General features: G+C 34.1%; 1 pseudogene; it reads left to right on the top strand.

Annotated features, from left to right (window-relative positions):
- The first annotated feature begins 3,302 nt into the window (after nt 1-3,302).
- Nucleotides 3,303-5,216, top strand: LOC137652032 (uncharacterized; annotated as a pseudogene).
- The last annotated feature ends 2,284 nt before the right edge of the window (nt 5,217-7,500 follow it).

The following is a 7,500-nucleotide window of genomic DNA, read 5'->3' as shown; positions in this document are numbered from 1 at the left end:
GTATTGCAATTAACTTTCTAAATGAAAAGCAAAGTACTTTGTGTGAGAGATTCAAAACAGTTCAAAGTAAAAGCCTAAATTACTACTAGCACAAATAGAAGTTGTTGCTCGTGGGGTGCCTTTGATATAATCAAGAACAGTCGGTAGTTTTAAAAATTAAATATAATTAGCTCAAAGTTAAGATAAAATTATGAGCATAATTTTGAAGGGAATATAGTGACGCTAAATATAAATACAAATTTCCGATAATGTTCATAAAGGTAATAATTTTCATATATCTAGATAATGCATAATGCCTAACAAAAAATAATTTTTTTATTTTTTATTTTTTTTTTTTTTAAATATTGTCAATATATAGTATCTTATGCTAGCGAATCGGTAGTTTACGTAAGGGGTAGCTTAAAAAGAAGAATAATAGTTAGATGATTAGTTTTATTAAAGAAATGATAAACGATATAGGTGGATCATACCTGAGGAGCTTAGGAATTATTATATCTTCATAAAGCCACAAGGGGTATTAAAAACAATCGTTTTCCGGAGCAAAGGACAACTGAATAATATACATATATATATATATATATATATATATATATATATATATATATATATATATATATATACTTTATACGTATATATATATATATATATATATATATATATATATATATATATATATATATATATATATATATACTTTATATATATATATATATATATATATATATATATATATATATATATATATATATATATATATATATATATATATACATTATATATATATATATATATATATATATATATATATATATATATATATATATATATATATATACGTATATATATATATATATATATATATATATATATATATATATATATATATATATATATATATAATGATAATAATGATAATAAAAAAGAACAAAATTCGGTAGCTCTTGTGAGAAAAGAGCGTAATAATAGATGGTTTGATTAATTCTTCCTGGTATCTTGAGGCAATGAACTAAAGATCTCCACATGTGTACATATATATATGGGAAAGTTAAATAGATTTATACACGAAATCACACACTATATAGCTGTTCAAACCTGCCCTATTTCATGCCAAGCGGGTAAGTTTCATTATTTATCAGCATGACTGAGTATGTGTGTGCGTGGGTGTATCTGTATAAGCGCGAGGGAGCGAATATTATGTGGTGTATGAAAAATTCCGTCCGGGATCTCTTCCTTTGGTGGGAAAATATATTCCATCGATATTATTCTCAGTACATATATGTAATTATTTCATTATTGTAATTGTGTGCTACCATTTCTATGAAAGTATAATACTTGAATGCTTATTCTTTCAATAAACATGTTATACGTTTCCAAATACAGCCCATTTTATATTTGGTAGAATTGAACAGCCCCACAGTCTTGAGGACTGGCACTTAAGGGTCTACGGAAAGGGGATTCACTTTCTTATGCCGTTATCAAAAGAGGGACATTAAACACAACAGCTTGGTTATTTCTGTGTATAATCTAACATGCACGCCCTTGGTCCTCTTTCCTAGGTGGGTTAGTAACAACGGGTAATGGCGGACAAAAATCTAATTAATCGCATATATAACGGTGGTGGAGGGGGTCAATTGAAGAGTTTTCAGTTCTTTAAGGTAGAAATATGCACCGGAACATTAGTTTGCTTGATTTTATTATTTTTAGACACACTGTCAGCTTCACAAAGAGCAAGTAAAGTTACAAGGATAACTGACTTTTCAACTTAGTTCTTTGAAATACAAACAAGTTATAATTAGTTGGCATAAAATGAGTCTTCTTCGTTGCCGTTATACTGATTGTCACTTAACACCATAGCGTAGCTGATTTGGTTTCTTTTTTTTTTTTATGGTAGTTGTTCTTGTTGTGTTGTGTATAGAAATTCTGCTTGCACAGTAGTTAGATGGTTTCATTATGGTAGTTGTAGCGGTTCTCTCCTCATATCAACAGGTAAAGGTCCGTCTTTAAACAGGAAATGAGGGAGGCGGGCATCTTCTCCAGGGTGAAGCTATGAGCCCGCATGAAGATGCACTCATTGGACAAGGGGAGCCAAATGGTGCCCTATCTGAATTAAGCAGACACGATTTGTAGACAATGCCAAGAAAGGAAGGTCTTGAGAGTTTAAACCTATGGGTCACGAATTTTCGCTCGGGGAAATGTAGCTGTCTTTAGAATGATAAGCCTATTACAAAGAGAAAGACTCGATTTTAATTCTTTGCTTGCGGGAAATGGACAGGTTATTATTAATCTTTGATGGTCGAGAATCAGGTAAAAATTAAGGGAGATAAAAGTTTTCTCAGACTTTGCCCCTAGAAAAGATAAGGGATTTAGATTTAAACATTAGCGGGTGGCCTCAGACGTCAGTAGCTAATCTCTGATGGTTGAAGGACAGGTAAAAATTTATGAGAGATAGCCTCATCGAAGGATTTAGCTTCCGAAACAGGGTTCAGATTTAATGGAACTATCAGTTGGGGCTTTGAAAATATGAGTGACTAATCAACACGTGTTCCTTCAAGTAGGTTTAATGTTATATGGTGGAGACCAAGTATAGCCAAATGTGTTTCTCTTGGAAGATTTAACAGGCTTAGGGACTTGAAGAATTTTCATTTGTATAGGACAGCTTTGCATTAATCTCTTCCGGAAGTAAGAGGAGTCCATAACATTGTGTGTTCTAAGCCAGTCAGTTGCTCCATCTGGAACTCTTGTTAACGTTGCAGAAGCCTGGCAGCAACTGTAAGTCTTGCTGTTGTCTTGGTTTTGAGCTTTCTGGAAGCATTGTGAACGTTGTAGAGGCTGGACAGCGAGTGCAATGCGAGCCGGTGACTTGCACCTTGTGGAACCGTTCTAGACGTTGCAGAGGCCCGGCAGTGAGTGCAAGTTGTGCTGTAGTATTGAAAATGGCCTCGAGGAAGCAGAGTAACAATTGAAGCATTAGCGGGTGGCCTCATGCGCCCTTGGCTAATCTCGGATAGTCGAGGAAGAGGTAAAAATTTATGAGGGATTACTGCATCGAAGGATTTGGCTTCCGAAACAGGGTCGAGATTATTTGGAAATATTAGGGTGAGGCTCCACCAAATCCATCGCAGCTCGCTGCGTACGTCCAACACGGCTAAGCACTTTGTGCGTTTCGATCAACTGTCATAATTCAAATACGAGTGGCTCCACACAGCGCATGCGCGTGGGTGACGTACCGGACCGCACGCGTGAGGAACAAAACATTTTTTTTTTTTAGCCGCAGTAGACGTGCGTCTCCGAGCTGAGTCAACATGAAGGAAGAATTAATTACCACAGTGTACCAGCGACAGCCAAAATGGGATACCAGACATTGCGATCATAAAGATGGAGTGTGATCCAGAAATTATGGATGGAGATTAGTTCAGAAGTGGAAAATAATGATATCAGTAAGTATCTAATTTGCCCTTTATTAGAATATAATGATACATTTACAAGCAAGAACATTTTACTTTTCCATAGAATTAACTACATATGCATAAACTCTAGTATACTGGTATACAATGAATTAGAAAATATGAATACTATATGGAAATTACAGCAAACAGTTTCGAGAACATTACATAGATCTATCAATCATACTACCAGGCAAATTCTCTTGTTGAAGTACAGAAGTAATCAGCAAATTTAGTCATTATATTTTTGGCACACTCTTCGTAACGATTATTTCTCCTAGCATTACAAATGGAGCGTATGTCTACTTCAGGACCATCTACTGTATGGTTACTACCGACACCTATAAATCTATCATGCGTTAATACAGTGTTATACAAGATACATGTTGTTTTGGTTATTTGAATTGCACCACTGATATCTGTTTCTATGTTTTTTTTTTTTTTTTTTTTTTTTTTTTGCAGAATCCGCCACTTTGCCGTAAGAATACCAAAAGCACATTCCACCATTCTTCTGGCACGCGATAGCCTGTAATTGAAGATGCGTTTTTTTTCATCTAGTTGTTGTCGTGGGGATGGTCTCATTAAGTGTTTTAGTGAAGGATAGGCCTCATCTCCCAATAATACATAGGGTTGGGACACATCTGTATTTGGAAGTTTTGTGTCATGTGATATATTCAACGCATCTATCTTTAAATTTTGGTAGAATGATGAACCTCGAAATATTCCTCCATCACTTTCTCGGCCGAAGGCACCAACATCAATCACTCTAAATCTACAGTCTGTTCCTGCAACTGCTTGTAGGTTGATGGAAAAGTATTGCTTTTAATTATTATACATTGATCCTGAATGCGGTGGACATTTGATCTGCATGTGTTTTCCATCAATGCTACCCAAACAATTTGGAAAATCACATTTAAATGCGTATTTTGCAGAATTTTCCAGCCAGATCTCCTCTGTCGCATATGGGATATATGTATCTTGAAATGTTTCCCATATAGCCTCGCTTACATCCTTCACAAACCTTGATACAGAAGTTTGCCCCATGTGAAATCGAAAGGCTAGTAAACGGAATGAGCACCCGGTGGCCAAAAGCCTAAAAGGAAAAAAAAACATGCTGTTAAATATAGGATATATAACGTATATATACACATACACAATGCGTATACAAAAACGCATTAAATACAAGTGTATGAATTATATATATAAAAAAAACATACTGATTATATCGTTATTATATTGATTATGAAGTCGAAGTGGCGAGGAATTCGTGATTACTATGTTAATGATCTGAAAAAATTTCCAAAGCCTTGTTCAGGATATTCAAGTGACGTAATATCACTTTCAAATTGGCCATACTTTCGTCAGTTGTCGTTTTTAAATGACACATTGTTAACTCGTGATCAAGTCACTAACATCGTATCAACACCTGGACAACATATTAGTGAAGATGATGCACGTTATTCTTCTGAGAAGTACCCCAGTGACACAATGAATGGAAGAACAACTCAATATGATAATGTCCTTGATGAATCACAGCTAGAGTGGAACGAGAGCCCTGAACCAAGTCAGATGATGCCACAAAATGATGATGATGATGAGGAAGGAACTCGGAATGTGCAAAAGGAGAAAATTGTAAATAGTAATCAGGTGCTTCAATACTCTGTATGTAGCAGCAATGAAAGAAAACGAACGGCAAGATGGAAATTAAATGATGATTATCGACAGGAATTGATCACACTTGAGAGTAAAAAACTCGAATTTCTGTCAAAATAAATGAATGAAGATGATGATGATCTGATCTTTTTTCGGGGTTTGTTACCGGACTTCCGGTCATTGGCCAGAAATAGGAAGATGTTTCTAAAAATCATATTTCAAGATCTTTTGCTACAAGAATTAGTTGCACAATAGCAGACGAGCCAGACACCATCTATTGAACCACCTACCCAACTTTGAGCTATATCAAAAGTGATGATTTTTGGTTGTGATGAAGAATTCAGGAAGTTTTTATTATTTTATTATTTTCATATTCTAATGGATACATGTGTGTAAATGCCTTTGTTTAAAAAGTTTCTTTATATAGTATTCAGTTCACAAACAATTTACTTATCCGATTTATTTTTTTTATTGAATAAAATAAAGTGCTACCTTACAAATTTAGAAATCATTAATCCTTACCTCAGAGTTACTACAAGTCTCTCCTCCGCTGATATTGGTCTCCTGTAATTGGTATTAAATTTTGATATTCAAGACATGATGCCCTCGTGAATTAGGTCAAAGGTTTTCGGCGACATCCGACAATATTAAAAAAACTTGTCTGTATGCTCTCGTAGCTTATGAAAGAGCGTTGCATATTCTCCATTCTTTTCTTGTTCTAAATTTATGTCATGAGTCCAGATTTTTCTGTTCTTAAAGACTTCTAATTATGTTGACAGCAATGAGTCATAGAGAAATAATTCGCACGCTCCCTCCATAACGATTAGTGGTGCTGAACTGTCCGTCTTGTAACCCTTGCTCGTTGTCTGGTTGGGCCACACCTGCAAAAGACGGATTCGGTGGGGCCTAAGCCTCAGTGTGGGATTTGGAAATATCAACACGTGTTCCTCCAAGTAGGTTTAATGGTATATGGTGGAGGCGATGTATAGCCACGTGTGTTTTTCTTGTTAGATCTGAAAATCCGAAGGATTTAAAGAATTTTAACTTTTATAGGACAGCTTTGCCTTAATCTCTTTCGGGATATTTAGATTCAGGTGTCGTTCGAAAAGGTCATTTTATATGAAGCATGTGAGGGGGGGGGGGGGGTGTTGAAGTTAATCTGGGAATTAGCAATACGAATAATGATATCAAAGTGCAACATTTTCAAAGAGAGAGAGAGGTTGAAAAGTTATTCATTTTAATATCAAAGACGGATATACACGGCTAAGGATTATGAATTGAATTTCAGTTTAAACAGAATATAATGTTAAAAGTAAGGTAAATTTTTTAGTAGTAAACTTAATTTTAATGGTAAATAATTAAATTATTATCGCTACAGATTTGTTTGAAATGCGTGTAAGATTTCTAACATTCCATTACTTCAGTATTTTTGTAAACAGGAGAGGAAAAGATAACACTGATAACAAAATAACAAGATATTATTTCATTATGAAGGCAACGATATGCTTTTAGCATAAAGGAATTGGTGTACTTCATAGCTGCTGTATATGGTTTAGTGGAACGTTGAATAAATTTCTATTACACGGGGTGAAAGACAACATTCAACATTAATGCAACTGCCCATCTAAACATAATTACTATATTGTTTACAAACGTGCATCTATAAAACAGAATTCTTTATTTGAGGTAAGCTTTTCATTGTACCGTACATAGTTTTCGAACGATCTGATTTAATTCTGTTAAATGTAAAACCAAGTAGCCTCAAGTGAAATTCAGAACGAACATTGTGAAATATTTCCATTTGTAGAGCATCCCAAAAAAACCTACTTAAGAATTCCACAAAAAAATGCACAGCGAATTAAAAACTTGCACAGTATTAAAACTGAATTCCGGACTTGGGAAACTTTCCAGTTTGTTCTTAAAATATACATGAAGCTAACAAGAACAAAATAAATCTCCTGATCTTATAACACCACCGTTCGTCATCATTTATGTCTCATCACCTTGAACAAATATCATAAGTTTTATGTCAAGAGTTTCTTCATTTAAGGCAAATTGTGTTGCAAGCATTGCCACTTGTTTCGTACCCAGATCACACACACGCATGCGCAGATATTTGAGTTGGTTCTACAATACACAGAAACACACACACACATACACACATTGAATCACAGACAGACTTCCTGGGAAACCTAGAAATTTAACTAATCAGTATAAGTATGTTTTCGACTAACGTAGATCACTCAGTTTATCAATATGCATAATTAAATTTCGCCGTGAAGTATTTAAGAAAGTTTATTGGAAGAGCGATATATATATATGTATATATATATATATATATATATATATATATATATATATATATATATATATATATATATATATATATATATATATATATATA

Source organism: Palaemon carinicauda, chromosome 13 (genome assembly GCF_036898095.1).
Source record: "Palaemon carinicauda isolate YSFRI2023 chromosome 13, ASM3689809v2, whole genome shotgun sequence".
Classification (NCBI taxonomy): domain Eukaryota; kingdom Metazoa; phylum Arthropoda; class Malacostraca; order Decapoda; family Palaemonidae; genus Palaemon; species Palaemon carinicauda.
This window is presented reverse-complemented; position numbering and strand designations above follow the sequence as displayed.